We start from the raw sequence: 18,014 nt of genomic DNA on the forward strand, positions 1-18,014 counted from the left end.
AGAATTCTAGCATATTCTACAGTCTCCTCATGTTAGAGCTCCATTTTCATTTTATAGCCAACTTGCTAGTGGCAACCTGGATCGGAACTATCATAAAATTATGAAGCATCCAAAAACGTGCAGTCAGTTGGATCCCTTGATTGGCTGAACATCCTGACATCTCTTTCTAGAAAGCTAATGCAGGCAATGGAAAATTCAGTGGATCCATCCATTGTTACCATTGCAAGGAGGTGGCTTACATTTTTTTTAAATGTAGATGACAAAATTGTAAAATATATTTTTTAAAAAAAGACTAGTTTCATAACAATGAGAACGTCTCTCAACATCTCTTTTCAGGTTAGAGTGACACTGCATTCTCAGTTTGGGTGAGAAAAGAATTGCATGGCTTTGCCTCCTGGTCCCTTTGGGCTCTGATATGAAAAGAACTGTTGTGAGCAACTATTAATATATAATTAAATGTCAGAATACATCCATCTGACTTTATTTTTCCTTCATCTTGAGCTTTAATTTGAATGGTTCAGAAAAACAAAGAATAGGCTTGTTTTCTGTACAAAAGACAGAAATGTCATTATAGAGCTCTTTTGATGTGGTACTGGCAAAGCTAGTCAAATTGAAATCTAAATTTTTTCCTGAAGTTTATTTAGGGAGGGAAGCTAGGCAAATAGTTTACCAATGGAAGAAGAAGAAGAAGAAGAAGAAGAAGTGTGACAGAGAAAGAAATTAGGACATTTAAATCAACCAGAATATATAATATCTTGAATTGAGTATCATAACCAGCACTGATTCACAACTGAAAATGCTATCCCCTAACATATGTGCAGAATGAATGACAGTAAATGCTTCTTGTGAAAGATTCTGATCTCACTTACACCAGTGCAGTCACTAATGAGATTAGATGGTGACCCTTGTATTGATTTAATACCTTAAGAGGAATAGATTTGTGTCAGAGTTTGTTTTGCATACCTGATTCAAAATGAAAACATACAAACCACACTGCATGGGAGCACATACCAGTTTTTGAGTGCAATTTCAACAAGTGGATGTTTGTCCATGAAAAGCAGATGTTGGCAGAATTCCCCTGCTGACCACAGAAGAACTGTACTCACAGTTTGAAATACTGCAGGTGTTCACCCAATGCAGCAACCATGCTCATCCTTCTCCTACGTTCCTACATCATGACTTCCATCCTTTATAACCTGCCTTCCAATACTACCTGCAACGTCTGTCAAAGAGTCTGCAGCTCAAGGATCAGACTCCACAGTCACCAAAGGACCCATATAAAATAAAACCTGTGAAAGAGTCCATCCTTGACGCCAAGGGATCATCAATGATGACATCATGACTACAGATCATTTGAATATGGAATCACAAACCTTCTTTCCATGTTTTGTTTAAATCATGTGTACAGCACAAATAAAAGGACAAATCCAGAGCTACTACCCAGCCCCCATATCCAGGCTGGGTGCTGAAAAGACACATGAGGAGATGGCGGGGATGGGGAAGGGAGGAAATAATCTTCCCACTAAACCATGGATTATTGTGGAGTTGCTCCACAGAGATCCAAAGGCTCCAGCCTCCATAGTCTCTTACACAGTCCACCTGTAAGGCAAAGGAAGATCCATGTGGCAGTATATTTATGACTCATGCTCTCATATGATTTTTTGCACATGTAGTTACATAGCAAAAGAAAAAGTAACAGCAAGCATAAAAGGATATTAACTAAAATCTCAACAACAGAAATAATCCTTCATCACAACTGGCATCTGGAGGGCACCCACGGCAGACAATACAAGGGTTGAACTGGCGTAGGGAGCAAACTACTTTGAAATAGTTCCTTCTGATCAGGATTCAGGCACGTCAGTGGATCATTGTGCAGAAACTTCTGCTTACAGAACATATACAACACAGGAGGCACAAGCTTTCCTTAGTGCTGCTAGGGAGCTCAGTCTACACGTCTCCCTTTTTACCCACCTCTTTCCATTTCACGCGTTCTAACATGCTGAAGCCTCAACATCTCCCACCTCCAGATTCCCCTCTAAATCTCTCCAATGTCATTTTATGTCATTTTATGGAACATTTTATGTTCCACTGGCTCTCACACTAGGCCGGATCCAAATCCTATTGAAATCAGTCTAACTTCAATAAACTTTGAATCAGGCTTCCTTTGACCAGGTAGGAACATTCTGTTGGTTTGAGAGCTCATTTCTTTCCTATTCAGCATTCCCCAAAAGACTAATGGGGGAACCAGCAATGAGCATACAAGATTGGATGGCCTTTTATTCACAAAACACTGACTCTTGGGTAACCTACTCCTTACAACAAAGGAAAAACAGGAATTTAATAAACATGAATACCTAGTATTTAGGATAGGGTTTTTTCATCCATTGATCCCAAGCACTTTACACAGTATAATTATCTCTATTTACAACTGAGTACATAGAAGCACAGAGAGTTTAAATAATTTGCTTAAGGTCACACACAGCAAGTCAGTGGTAGAGCGACCAACAGAAGTCAGATTTCCTTATTTTCAGTTCCATATCCTGTTTAACTGACCACAGCCAAATACTGATACTTCCTTCCCTTCTCCCCACACTTTGCTTCACTAGTTTTGCATGTGCTGAACCAAAAGCTGAATCTAGATCCCCTATGTTTAAAAGTTAAATCTAAGCAAGCAGGTCTTGTTAAAAACAAAAACAACCCACCCTAGATTTTTAATGCATTTTTGTAAAAAATAGATCACATTATTTCTCAAATGTCACAGCACAAGCACAATCTAGACAGTTATATAGACACCTCAAAGATTATAGATGGATAAGCACTCATTTATGTTGTTCCAGGAGTTGACCGGTGTAACTGATTTTGAATTTGGACCAATGCATTGAGCAATTTTGAAGAAAAGCTAAAAAAATAATCTATTTTTGATTTCTAGTAAACTAGTTTATAAGGGAATATGGCCTGGATTCTGCCAGATGCTGAGCAGTTTAGTGGCCATTCAGCAAAGCACTTACCTGTAAGTTTGTGACCAGTCCTATGGACTTTAATGGGACTACTCACATGCTTAAAGTTAAGCACATGCTTAAGTGTTTTGCTAGATCAGAGCCAGCGTGCTCAGCACCTGGCAAGTTCAAGCCATATATTAAAAGTAGTAAAATCACAAAATCCACATTTTTTTAAATTGGTGAACAACTTTCTGACCAGTCAGTTTGTGAACTAGTGACCAGTTGGCAAAAATATAAAATATGCCAGCCATACAAGCCATTCTTCTTTGTTTTTCTTTGTCGCTTGCTTATTCTACTGCATCAGATTCACACTGTCTTATATTTTTCTTACCAGTTGAAATTAGCATGTGCATGCGTGTGTGGGTATATACATATGCTCAGTTTGAGGTGGAGAGGGGTCAGGTTATATGTTAGTTCTGAACTACACAAAAAGAGGAAGTTAGTTAAACAGACATTAAAAAGGTGCAGTGCCAAACATGAAATCCCTGCAAGCTTCATGGAAACTTTTAAAAGACACCATAATAGAGGCTCAGTGTAAATGTATACCCCAAATATAAAAACATAGTAAAAGGACCAAAAAAGTTCCACTGTGGCTAAACATGAAAGTATAAGAAGCATTTAGAGGCAAAAAGACATCCTTTAAGAAGTGGAAGTCAAATCCTATTGAGGAAAATAGGAAGGAGCATATACTCTGGCAAGTGAAATGTAAAAATATAATTAGGAAGGCCAAAAAAGAATTTGAAGAACAGCTAGCCAAAGATTTTAAAAAAGTAACAGCAATAAAAATGTTAAGGACATCAGAAGCAGGAAGCCTGCTAACCAACCAGAGGGGCCAATGCATGATCAGGATGCTAAAGGAGCACTCAAGGAAGATAAGGCTATTGCAGAGAAACTAAATGAATTCTTTGCATCAGTCTTCATGGCTGAGGATATGACTGGGATAAGATTGGGACTGGGATAAGACTGAGGATATGACTGGGATAAGACTGGGACTTTTCAGCTTGGAGAAGAGACAACTGAAGGGGAATATGAAAGAGGTTCATAAAATCATGACTGGTGTGGAGAAAGTAAATAAGGAAGTGTTATTTACTCCTTCTCATAACACAAAAACTAGGGGTCACCAAATGGAATTAATAGGCAACAGGTTTAAAATGAACAAAGAAAGTATTTCTTCACATAACGCACAGTCAACCTGTGGAATTACCTGCCAGAGGATGTTGTGAAGGCCAAAACTATAACGGGGTTCAAAAAGAACTAGGTAAGTTCATGGAGGATAGGTCCATCAATGGCTATTAGCCAGGATGGCAGGGATTGCTGTTTTCCAGAGTCTGGGAATGGCTGTCAGGATGGATCACTTAATAATTACCTGTTCTATTCATTCTCTCTGAAGCACGTGGCATTGGCCACTGTTGGAAGACAGGATACTGGGTTAGATGAACCATTGGTCTGACCCAGTATGACCATTCTTATGTTCTTAGGAAAAAAGAATCTGGAATACATACATGTATTTACATATTAGAAATCTATATTTTTTCTATCCATCTATATCACTATGTATAATAAATGCATATAAATATATATTTTATATATGTGTGTGTGCAGGGTATAAATACATGTTGTACATAAATGATTTGTTACAGAAATATCAATGTTTCTAGATTACACTGCATACTAGATGAGCTGTCATTAGCACAGAACGGATACATAGCTTTTCAACAAAAGAAAAGAATGAGGCTCCCAGAGTGTTGCAGTGGTTCGGGCGTTTTTGTTTTTTTTTTTTTTTTTTTTTTCCAGCATCCATCCCTGCCAATCTTTGCACTGCCAGTAGGGAAAATCATATCCATGGCAACCAACTGCACCATTCCTACCCACATCAATGATGCCTCCAATCTAAACTGTCAAATATTCTATGCACATCATGTAAAATAGGGCTCTTTTCCTCATACCTCTGTGCATCTAGTTTCCGTGGCTACATGTTTATGCAAATGAGAATTGTCCTTTTTCTCTCAGGTTGATTGAACACTGAATTTGTGTTGCACCTTGGCAATGCAAAGCCATGCTGTCTTGCCACCTGGTCTACCACGTAATTGCAAAAACTACATTATAATGATAACTGTCCCAAAATTAGCTGATAACACCATCTACCTGGCTTGTGAGAAAGCGTTAGATTATACAATAAAAGAAGGACATTAACACAGGGCCAAGATATGAAAGATAATGTTTAATTGGCTCTCTAGAGTCTACTAATTTTTGATATTGGAAAGCTAGTATTTGATTTGTTCTTTTTTAGTTACTGAAGAGAAAACATCCTTCCTCAATTCTGAATGACAAATTCAAGGGATTCTAAATGTTTCCTATCTACATGAAAGAAACAACAACAAACAACATTCTAGGTCTGTACTCTACATTTTGATTAATTCAGTATCAAATCCTCACTCCAAATTACTTCTCCATCCTCTCCCCCTCAAAAAAGTAAGCTTCAGGAGCAGAGTGGCTGGATATATAAATGATAAAAGGGTTGCAACAGAGAGAATTGGGATCCTGCAAGAGAGTCACCCTCCCCAAACCCCATTGCTGTTCCACCTTATGAGACCACGCAGTGTATGATTCCCTGATGTGCAGTCAGTTTCTGTCACAAGAAACCACAGTACATCATTTTATAAAGGATAAACGTTATTTTTACATGAAGAGGAGGAGCTGGAGCTCAGAAACTTGTCATTGTTATTTTGTAAATAAAATAAAAATTCCTGTACAAAAGACATGGCACTAATAACAAAATGCTTTTTTTTGGTCCACTGACATTTTGGTGGTATTTATGTCTGGTTTGCAAAAATAATCTATAGCCTAAGGCTTTGTAATAAACTATGGCTGTGAGAAGGGTGAAGAGGCTGCATTAAACAAATATGACTCAGTACTAGTGTTAGCAAAAATCAACAATTTCATTCTTGGGAAAAGAAAAAACAAACAAGTGCATCCAACAACGAATATCCAACTAGTGTTGCCATTCTAAGATTACTATCTGTGAAGAGGTAGCTCTTCAACTACAACTCTCTCCAACTAACACTTGTTCTGCAACAAGCTTTATATATAAATCAGCTATTCCATCAAGCCTACCTTCCTTAAAGAACCACATCACTATTGCATCATATCGCAATAGTAAACCCCCCTACACACACATAGGATCCTTAGTGTCACATTTCAGGGCAACTGTACCTGTAGTCCCCCTCTGTGGTCCAGCAAGGCTCTTCACTCTAGGCTTCCAGCTCCTCTGGATGTCACCTCTCTTGGGGGGAGACCCACATCTCTCTCCCTCCTGACCAGGGTTTTTCTAAGCTTCATAGTTCCGTGCCTACACTTTGTTATTCCCAGAAAGTCAGATTGTTTAAACAGGCCAGCATCTGTGTTTTGCTTTCTCCTAGAGGCTATGAATAGCTGTCATTGCCAGCAGTCACAAGTTACCACACGGTTCTTTATACACAAGCACATTTATTCTCAATGTGAAAGTGTTTCAGAAAAAACATATAAAAAGAATAAAAGTTCCTATCGGCATGCTATAAGTTTACCAGAGGTCACCCATTAGTAGGCCAAAGTCCTTCCAAAACTTCCCAGGAAGTATTGGGCCCCCCATTGGACAGAGGGTTCCGTCTGTTTGCTGGTTCAGAGATAAGGCCTAGAGTCAGTTTAAACTCAGGCTATTTATCCATAAATCCTTTCTTTGTCTCTTGATCTCTGGAGAATTTTGTCTGAACTAATTCATATGAGCCTAACCAGGAGGCGGTACCCCTCTGGTGGGTTACAACTTGGCTGATTTGCCTCATTCACCACTCACCATTTTAGTTCCTGCCAAAGCTATGATCCCCTTTTCCCCTGGAATTATATACAATCCCTGATCCACAGTGATAAATAAACTTAATACAGCAAGATCTCCCAAAGACATTGTGGTTGTGATGACTTTTGGGGAAAATGCCAGGCCAGAGACCAACAGAGCTGAGAGCCTGATCAGGACAAAAGTATTGCCTGATCCTCAAAAGAAAGTGGGGTCCCTATCCTCACCCAAGAAGAGGGAAACTATGAGTGGATGAGTGCATAATGCCTACCACATTTCAGAGTATGCTCCACAACCTCCCCTTTATGCAGAGTGCCATTGCTTCCTGAGCGAGTTCCATCCATTGCTGCTTTGTTACCCTCTCTTCTAGCCCATTATTGAAGTCCTTTACACATGGTAATGGGCTCCACCAGCTCCCAACCTTTGCGGGGGCAAGGAGTCAGATAGTGAGGTTTTACATTATTTAGTCTTTTTGTAATAGAAAAGTTTAGCCAGCCTTTATGTCCCCCCTCCTCCATTTGTGTTTGTTAGATTAAATAATGCTATTCATGGTGCACTGTCCACTCCAGTAGGGCTTTTATATGGTTCACCCACGTGTATTCTGTTGTTACCTTTGATTATAAGAATTGCTCCCACTATGGAAGTGCATTCACACTGTTTTCCCTGTAAAGTTTCCTGGGACGATAAAAGGTTGAACATTCTATTTCCCCAGGTGGAGGAAACACACATTACTTAATCTGGTATTGGTATTTATACCCTTAGAGCAGTGATAATCAGACCTTAGTGGTTCAGGAGCCAAATTAGCAATCAACATTACCCAAATGGGCCACTGTAGTGTGAATTCATTGTTTCATTTACACACTCTCTTTCTCTCCCTAATTCTCACAGCAAAATGACTAGCCAAGTAGTCTACAATTGGTTAATAATACAGTAAAAGCATTCTGTTTGGTTAATTACTTAGATTGGTTAATAATTAAATCACACAGTGTTTTAATATCATTAAAGAGCCAAATAAGCTCCCGAGCCTCAGTCTGAGTATCACTGCCTTGGAGAATCTCCATTAAGCTCAAGTCTTCAGCTAATAGCTTGAGACTTCAGGCCAGAAGACAAGGGCCCTTTTCCAGAGGAAAATGGGTGGAATACCTATGAGACAGGGGATAAATATTCATTATAAATGGGGCAGGTAGCAATGCTTATAGTTAAGATTTCCTGACACTTTCTAGGATAAGGTCCTGTTTCAGTTGCTTATAACTTTGCCAAATTTAAATCTTTTATGCTCAAAATTTCCATTGTCTGGCTGCCTAAGCCTGATTTTTCTGGGAAAATTTTAGCTAAAACAGTTCAGCCATTTCTGAGAATGAGAATTATAGATAAAGAGTATATGTTATTTTGCCCTTGTTAAAGCATTCTTAAAACCATTTGCTTGGGAAGTTCTAGCACCCCACAGTTTGGGGCAGAGACTTGAAGTTTAACAGAGGGGGTCACCCTGGTGTTTTTTTTTTTTTTTTTTTATTTTTTTTTTTTGCTGTCCCTGAGAAGTTTCACCCAAATTTGACCAAGTTATGAGCCTTTGAAAAATCTAAGTTCACATATGCTCAGTAGAGACTTGTTAAAGAATGGCACCTAAATTCTCCGAAGATTGTGTGCATTGGGCATGCTTTATCCCCTCACAGTTCTTAGGCCAATCTGACTGAGCATGAACCATCTCCACAGAGCAGCCGAGCATGCTCCATCCCAGGGTTACAGAGGCTGAGCAGGACTTTCCCTGAAATTGCTCCTCCTAGGGTTCACTGCGGCACAAGACACAGGAACAGAGAGCAAGGACACTGCCTCTCCTGTGCTTTCAATGGTACCACTGCTGGCACTCAGGTAGTATGGAGGGGAAGGAAGAAGCAAGCTGACTCAAATGCAGAAGGATGAAGACTGGATGGGATGAGAAGAGGAAGTGGAAGAAGACAAGTAGAGTGGGAGGCAGGACCCTGAGGGAAGAGGAGAGTTAGGAGCAATATCCAGGAAGGGGGACAGGGGCAGGAGCAGAAGAGGAAGAGAAAGAGGTCATAGGAGGTAGGATGATAGGAGCTGGGAGGGAAGAGAACAAGCCATGGGGGACAGGGAGGATAGGAGCAGCACCAGAGGTGAGGAAAGGAGCAGGATTAGGGGACAAAGACAGAGTCAGAGGGGGTAGTGGGCAGGAGCTGGAGAGGATTGCAGCAGCTGAAGAGACAGGCTGCAATGGACAGAGGCAAAAGAGTCTATATCCACTAAAGAAAACACTTCTACAGAACCTGGCATTGAACTTTTTGTTCCTCAGTCTCAAAATTCCTTTGCTGTCTAGCTAACAGCTGTGAAACCTGTTGGTAATGTATCCATTCCCCTTCAGTGGCCAGTTCACATAGAAAATAACAGCCTACCACTGCTGCCAGTTACTGTGTTAACTGATGTGGTAGAGGATGGTGCTATGGCTCTAAAGATCCCAAACTCATTGATGGGCCATGGGGGTGGGGGGATTGGTGGGGGAGAGAGGTCACTATTTTTCCATGGGATGGAATTTCTGTTTGAGCCCCTACCCCCAATTTTAAAGTTTCTTAATACTTTCTTTAAAAAAACCTAGTGAATTACATCCAAAATACTGTCAGTGACTAGGATGTGGGTGATCATTCCCCGTGGTTAGAGCAGCAGTCAGGAATCAGAAACCAGGATCAGAGCCAGAAGTGGAGGCCCAGTGCCAAAACCCAGGGACAGAAATTGGAGGAAAGGATCATGATCTGGTTACCTGGAGTGAGACAAAACTAGGAACAAGCAAGCACAGACACTATCACAGCCATGGGCAAATGCTTTGAGCACTGGTGAACTGCTCTTACTGCTAGGTAAGAGCCGGTCTGCTGACTCTTCCAGCCAATCAGATGGTGTAGTCAATCAGGCACCCTGCTACAGGCCAGCTGCACTCATTAGGTTGCTTGGAGACTGGTTCTGCTGCAGGACCTGATTCCTGACAAAACCACAACATTAAAAGAACACTAAAGTTGAAAATTCAAGCCTTCCAAAATTTGGATGTTCCAGACTTAAGGTTGTCCCCTTGTGTGTATGCATTATGACAGTCTAATTACATAATCATATACTACTTTTTTCCACAGGAACCCTACCTCATTCAGTGTACAGGATAGACCTGCTCTGGGAATCAGTCAGGGTTGCAAAGTGAAGGAAGCTGTTGTCAGTAAGACCCCTGCCTTATTTGTTGCAGAAGTTGGAAGGTACATAGTGAATGTGATGGGGAAATGCAGGAAGAAAAAAGACAGTCTCCTGGTTAAAGGAGTTGAACTCTGCCCCAGTGAATAGGATTCTATCCCTGCCTCTGCTACAGAGTATGATGCTCGGTAAGTTTCATAAACCAAACTTTCAGAGATGGCCACAGGGTATATTTCTAATACCCAACTTGAGATGCTTGGGTCTGATTTGCAGAAGTGCTGAGTACTCACAACTGCAACTGAGGTCAGAGGGAGCACTTCTAAATATATATAAGGTGCTATAAAAGGCTAAGTACTCTGAAAAATCAGACCCCAGGCATCTCAGATTGGGCACTCAAAATTAGTGATGTTTTTCAGAATTTCAGCTTTAATCTCCGTGCCTCATTTCCCCTTCTGTACAATGGGGATAATACCACCTCACCTCTCAGCGTGCTGTGAGGATAACTTCATTAACATTTGTAAAGAGCTATGATGAGAGCGGTACAAAGACAAGGAAATTAATAATTCTGTATTCAGTGAAGGGTTTGGTGTGCAGTAAATAATGCATGTGGTCACACACTGAATGTTATGGATAAAAACAATAAACGTTGCATAGCTCCCCATACAATGAGCCCTGTCCATCCTGTGCACTGAATGAGGCAGGTGCCCTGTGGGAAAAAAATAGAATGTGATCATGAAATGAAAGACAATCATAACGCATATGTATAAGAAAGCTGAATTAAAGCAGCACAGACAGTCTTAATACTGATATTTTCTAATGTTGGAGGACTTGACTTTTCAACCTTAACATTCCTTTAGCATGGTATTTTGGGATGTCATTTATTATTAATTGTCACATATATGGTGCCTTTTGGTGAATTTGGCATCACAGTGAAAGGAAGACTACATAGTCCATGTGCAGAGTTTGTTCAAATTCTCACATGAGAATTAGCAGGGCGATGCCAGGCAGGTACTGGGATCTTAATCTTGCAATCCAAACTTTCCCTGACAAGCTTGGACAGATTTGAGATAACACCAAAGGTAAAAAAGAGTCTTTGTCCAAGGGGGATAAAGGCTAAAGGCATGAATGGGTATATAAATACATGTAAACACAAAATGGATTGCTGTCGTTGAAGTGGAATGCTTTACAAAGCAGATGGGTTCTTCATGGAGTTATAAAGGAGATGGTGGATATTAATCAATCAGTTTTATCAGGTGTACAGATTTCTGATACTTGAGATGGTTTATGAAGCATTATTTTTTTATTTTTTGCTATTAGTGTCTTTATAGTGTCCTTTTGCAGTTTCATTGTGAAATGCACACCGAAGAACAGCACTAATTCAAAAGATACATCAGCACAGACCGAAAGAGTGTACATAGATCAAAACTACAGTTACCCTTATGATAGACACATGGCAATCCTCAAATTAGCTCCAGAGCCACCATTCTAATCACTAAAGCCAGACTTTCACTCATATCACTTTATCTTACTACTAGATCTTCGATTTATTGGCCACATCTTAATTTTCTTATGATAGACAAAGTGGTGTATTTGGTTAGGGTAAATAAAAGCCTATGATCAGGTAAATGGAGAGAATGATTTTTTCCTTATTAATTTGTTATATTGCATGTCTGTATAAAGGCGTGTATAAACTTGAAAATGTATGCCATTTTAAAATGATCACATTTTACATTCATTTGGGACAGTGAATGTAAACTTTTTAAACTTTTAAATATTGGAAATGGGGAGAGGATACTGGATGAAAAAAGTGTGTTGGCATATTTGTTCATACAGCTGTTGCATGGACAAAGAGGTGGCTGGCTACCCAATATATTTATCTGTTATTGTGCATGCAGAAAAATATGGAGTGTGTAATTATGAGAAATTATAACTAGAATGGAGTGGGATCTTGGGAAAATATTTGAGATTTCCAAAAAAAAAAAAAAAATTCTGTTCTGAATCAGGACAAAAAGTGAAAATCTTGAAAATTTTCATGAACCAAGAAAAAAAAAGTATGTTTGGGTCAATCAAAATGTTTTGTTCTGATAATTTCTAAATGTTTCTATTTGATTTTGACAATTTTTTATTATTTTTTTTGTACTATAAGTAGCTTACATTTTGAAACAAAAAGTCATTTTGAATCAGGAAAATAAAAATTTTAATTTAAAAAAAGTCAAAATATAACTTTTCAATAATTTCACATTTTTAACATATTTTTTGAGTCAAGAGATCGTTCAAAACTGACCCTTTCCCATGAACAGTTTTAGTTTTGATAAACTGACATTTTGTTTACCAGAAAAGACTTAAATAGTTCTAATGATAACAGCTAGGAATTATGAGCCTGTTTTTTATGTTACTGACACCAGTTTAAATGGGAAATAATGTCATGGAAATCAATGATGTGTGTGTGAGATTAGATTCAGTCATATATTCATTTTAAGGTAGATCTGTAATAAGTAATAAGCCTGAGGTGGTTTTGTGTGAGTAGGCACTGCAAGACCTGGAGCATAATTTCTAAAAGAAAATTTTATGGATCAAATTTTTCCTTCCTGAATAAATACCCTCAACAGAAAATCACATATATGATACAAAAGCAGTGCTGATATGCAACCCATATTCTGACTAACAATACCTAAAGAGATATCACTCAAATTATTCTTTAAGGAGTACAAATTCTGCACATGGGGAGGGAATATTTGCCATTGTCTGGACTGGGAATGTGTGCTCATTAAGGTGCAGTCCACATCCTCTAACACTTGTGCCCTACCCTAGGCACATGGAGTGGTCTCTCTTCAAGTTTTAATTGGAGCCAAAATCAAGATAGAAAAGTTCCACCTACGGTTTCTCTTTGGCCTATGGATTTTCAGGCATGCAGTTAAACACTATGTAAACCAACAGCTGGCTCTAAATTAGGGCAAGTTTATGTTTTACAATAGCATGTAGAGTGTTGGTAATATATTGGCGTTCAAATGAAGTAAAACGAATAACTATATATTTTTTAAGGAAAATTAATTTGTAAATGGTGAAAAGAAGGCAAAAATGGTGATTTTTATATAAGTATCAATCAGTGGTCTAGAGTTGTACCCTTTATAAATTAAGACATCTCTTAGGCCTGGTCTACACTGGCAATGGAGGATGACATAACGCTGCTTACGTCAACCCCTTAAAGTATGCGTCTCCACTGGTACGTAAGTTCTGTCGATTTAAAGTGCGGTAAAAGTCGACCTAATAAAACCACCTTTGCAAATGGTGTAGCGCTGAATTTGAATTCCATGGGTTGAATTTGCATCAGTGTAGGCAGAGCGCAATGTAAATCAATGCCATTGGCCTCTGGGAGGTATCCCATAATGCCCCATTGTGACTGCTCTGGACATTCACGCTCTGCTGTAACATGGCCATGTAAACAGGAAGTAGCTCATCCCCTCAGGCCCTGGGAAATTTTGAATTTCCATTTCCAGTTTAGACAGCATGGAGAGAGCTTTGTAGCTGAACTGCTCATGGCAACTGCATGGCCCAAACGCGCCAGCTTGGAGTTGACCAGAGGTCTTGGATGTCATCTGTCTGTGAGGCGAAGAGTCTGTTCTGGCTCAGCTCTGATCCAGCAAAAGAAATTTAGATATATACGAGAAGATATGGCATGTTGGAGAAGGGGCACAACAGGGATTCACAGCAATGCCGCATTAAGCTCAAAGAGCTGAGGCAGGCTCATCAGAAAACTAGGGAAGCTAATAGCCATTCTGGCTCCTCACCCAAAACATGCCACTTTTATGAGGATGCAATTCTCGGCAGTGACCCCAGAACTGTGCCACCACGCAACATCAATACCTCCGAAGAATCCCAGTCCAGGACAAATGAGGAGGACTCTGTGGACAAGGAGGATGAGGGGAGCAGGGTGCAGGAGAGTGGGGTATCCATTCTCCCTGAAAGCTAGGATGTGTTCATTACTGCAGAGCAGTCCAGCCACACACAAGACACCGAAATTGATCGAGATGCAGGGGAAGGCACATCCGGTAAGTGTGTGGCAAATCTTTTTTTTTTTTCAGTTCTGTCCCCAGTCCGGCTTCTTAAAAGGAGTTTGTGTTTTTGAGGGGAGGGTCTTACTGTGTGGTGGCAAACTTCAGTGGAGGGTTACTCCTGGAACAAACTATTTATGTGCAGTGGTATGCTCTGAGAATCCTCTGTGGATATCTTAAGGAAACTTTTATGTAGGTAATCTATTAACCTTTGCAGAAGATTTCTGGGGAGGGCAGCTTATTTCTTCCACCACGTTAGGATACTTTTCCCCACCACTCTAATATTAAATGAGCAGGTATCCTCGCGGAACACAGCATAGCAGCATAAGGGCCAGGCCTGTACCATGATGCTTGCAGCATATCTTCCCTTTCTGCCTGCATTACCCTCAGGAAACTGATACCATACATGGTTACCTAGAGAAGATGGCACAAGTTTAAAGTACCTGACCAATACAGTCACTCCATTTTATTCCTCTGCCGTGGATGGGCTCCCTGGGTGCTTCCCCAAGACTATTCCTAGTCCTAATACTGTTGCAATAGGCATTATGGGTCAGGACACTGGTTGTCCTATGTTTTCTGCCAATACAATTCATCCACAGTGTCTTCTATTCTGTTCTGCCCAACTCCTCCCAAACCGGTCTTTGGCATGTTACACGGGAGCCTGGTGAACCCTTTCCTTGCTTTAGTGTAGATTGTGGATTTTAGTGCTAATGAAGCCTCTCTATATCAGATGCAAGGGCCCTTTGCTTACCATGTCTGTAACGCCAGTCTGACCCTTCCGAGATGTACAGAATGGAATGCGGATCTGGCTTAGCCTTGTGAACATGAAGGGAAGTACTTTTTACATTGTAACATTTCCTTTACTACTTTGGGTCAGCTAAAAATGGCAACTCTTTGCTTTGCTTATCTTACAGTAGACACCTCAGCCTTTGGCCCCCCTTGCCGAACTCCAGCTGAAAGACTTTTCCAGATTAAGAAGCGGAAAAAAAACCCGCGGGATGACATGTTCAACGAACTAATGAATGCCTCTGCGGCTGCTGACACAGAGCTCAGAGCCTGGAGAATGTCCCTGTCTGAAAAACTAGACATGGACATGGAACACACAAGATCTGCACAGGAGCAGGTGCATGATATGCAACAGGAGATGTTGCATATTATGAGGGATCTGTCTGACATGCTGCAGTGTCTGGTAGAGCTCCAGAAAGAGAAATGGCAAGACAAACTCCCTCTGCAGCCCCTCCAAAATGCTCTGCCGCCTACTGCTTTGTTATCAGCCCCCACCCCCAAGCAGTCCAGAAGGAGACTGAGCAGGGTGCAGCAGATGCTGCACTCCACACCAGTGGAGTCGAGCAGAAGGACGCGATGGCCCCTTTAAGAACTGCACGCAACCACAGTGCTTGCACAGTGACACTTTACAATGTTAAGTTATCCTCCTTTCCCCCCTTTAAAATGGGTCACAAATAAAACTTTGTAGCATTAAAAAACATCTGTCTTTATTCATTCATAGCTTGGGTGGAGAGAGAAGGGGAGGGGGCAGCTGGAACAAGGGTGGGGGATGGGAAATAAAGGCACAGCACAGACATACATTACTGCAATTCATTTGAAAACCAGTTTTTCTATGCTTCCCACAGCCAAAGCGCTCCACCGTTGGCTCTGAGCGTAGCGCTGGAATCTGTCTGCTCAGAATTTGCAGCCAGCCTATCAGCCTCCATGGCCCAACCCTGGGGGAACGTTTCCCCCTTTGTTTCACACAAATTATGGAGCACACAGCATGCAGAAATAACTGATGGGATGTTCTTTTCACTGATGTCAAGCCTAGTAAGCAGACATCTCCATCTGGCTTTTAAACAGCCAAATGCACATTCCACCATCATTGTCCACTTGCTGAGCCTGTTATTTAAATGCTCCTTCTCATTGTCCAGGTGCCCAGTGTAGGGCTTCATTAGCCAAGGGAGCAAGGGCTAAGCAGGATTCCCCCAGGATCACTATTGGCATTTCCACATCCCCAATGTTTATTTTTGGTCAGGGAAGAAAGTGCCCGCCTGCATCTTATTGAACAGACCCGAGTTCCTAAAGATGCGTGCAACATGCACCTTTCCAGATCACCCCACATTGATGTCGGTGAAAAGTCCCCTGTGATCCACAAGGGCCTGCAACACTATTGAGAAGTATCCTTGCTGGTTTATGTACTCTGTGGCAAGGTCGTCAGGTGCTAGGATAGGGATATGCATGCCATCTATTCCCCCCCCACACACAGTTTGGGAACCCCATTGTGGCAAACCCATCCACTATGTCCTGCATGTTTCCCAAAGTCACTACCCTTCTTAGCAGAAGCCTATTGATGGTCCTGCACACATGCATCAAAGCAGCTCCAATGGAGGATTTACTGACTTTGAATTGATTCCCAACTGACCGATAGCAGTCTGGGGTTGCCAGCTTCCACAGTGCAATGGCCACTCACTTTTCCCCTGTCAGAGCTGGTCTCAAGTGAGTATTCGTGCGCTTCAGGGCTGGGGACAGCTCTGTGCAAAGTTAAAAGAAAGTGGCCTTTCACATACGAAAGTTCTGCAGCCACTGTTAATCATCCCACACCTTCATAACGATGCGATCCCACCAATCTGTGCTTGTTTCCTGGGACCAGAACTGGCATTCCATGGACTGTAGATAATGCGTGACAGCCTGCAGCAAATGGGAATTGTTCCGCTCTATGGCTTTAGCAGGGCAGCCTCAGTAACATCACTATTTTCTGTGCTGCGGCTCCTCTCTCACCTTTGGAAATACTTCAGGATAAGCCGTGAGGTAGTTGTGATGCTCACAATGATAGTGCAGAGCTGAGCAGTCTCCATGTCTCTCTGGCAAAGCTGTGAGCACAGCATAGAAAAATGGTGCAAAAAAGTGTTTGCAGTTTGTTTGGGACAAGAAGGGAGAGGGAGGGAGCATGTTGCATCATGGGATGATGATAAGCTTCCCAAAAGCCTCTGTGGCTAGTTGCACTGTGGGATGGCTACCCACGGTGCACTGCTTTGAATGCTGACCCAAGTGTGGCGAGTGGGGACGCAAGAGCCCGGTGCAAGGAGCATGGTGTGATCATGCTCCTGCAACTTCTAAAATTCAGCATGTGAAAGTCGATTTAAAGTAAATCGACTTCAGTCTGCAATGTAGACATACCCTTAGTTCCAAGTTTCTGGTTTTCAATGAACCTATGTGTGCATTATTATACAAACCTGTAGCAACGTTATACTTTACTCTCAACATCATCAAAGATTTCAATCACTTTTTGTCCCACTGTGGTTCACAGCCTGTTCTTAATAATGTTTTGTTTACTGAAAACATATTCACATTCAGATGATGCAACAGGAGGAATCAAGGCCATTGTGTATGAAGTTCTAAGGTCTTTATGCTCTCAGGGAATTGTGTGAGCTACATCTGACATATCTGAGCAAGATGTCAGATCAGTCATTCTCCTACACGGTCTAATTGAGCACCTGCATTATCTGGGTCAATGTCAAATGTATCAGATCATTCAGCTAGTGAACAAATGTGTTCTTCACTAATAGGATGTGTTGTGTACTGAGGATGCAATTTGCCAAATTCCTTCATTATGTCTTGTTGGCCCTTAAATTGTCTGTCAATACTTGAAATTGCAAGGCCAGTTACAGCATAGAATAAAGTTATTCTGAGTTCCTTTTTACATGTATCACAGTTATATCATCATCAGTCCTAGATGATATCACTCATCTTCTTCATTGCTGTGGAAATTTATTTACGTGCAAAGCAATTCCTATGGCTACTGTTGAGACTTGATCTCAGTAGTCATTGGATATATTGTCAGTGTGCATTGTTGATATTTCTTCTCTTAGTGTTGTTATATGGCATGAATTACAGCAATCATATCTGGATCAGGAAGCTGAAGAATTGTGGATATCAAATTAAAAGACAAGATAGCATGAA

General features: G+C 40.9%; 1 long non-coding RNA gene across 2 annotated transcripts in view; it reads right to left on the minus strand.

Annotated features, from left to right (window-relative positions):
* Positions 1-18,014, minus strand: part of LOC137166787 (uncharacterized) — a 147,679-nt gene that overhangs the window by 103,655 nt on the left and 26,010 nt on the right. Inside the window, exon 1 of one of the 2 annotated variants that reach the window (XR_010923818.1) lies at positions 6,213-6,347. The exons of the other annotated variant lie outside the window; for it this stretch is intronic. This is a non-coding gene — a long non-coding RNA (uncharacterized lncRNA). Of the gene's footprint in view, positions 1-6,212; positions 6,348-18,014 lie in introns of those variants that run through there. 2 annotated transcript variants of the gene reach the window in all.

The sequence above is a fragment of the Emydura macquarii genome, unplaced genomic scaffold, assembly GCF_026122565.2.
Source record: "Emydura macquarii macquarii isolate MOO-44397 ecotype Brisbane River unplaced genomic scaffold, CSIRO-AGI_Emac_v2 contig_2897, whole genome shotgun sequence".
NCBI lineage: Eukaryota > Metazoa > Chordata > Testudines > Chelidae > Emydura > Emydura macquarii.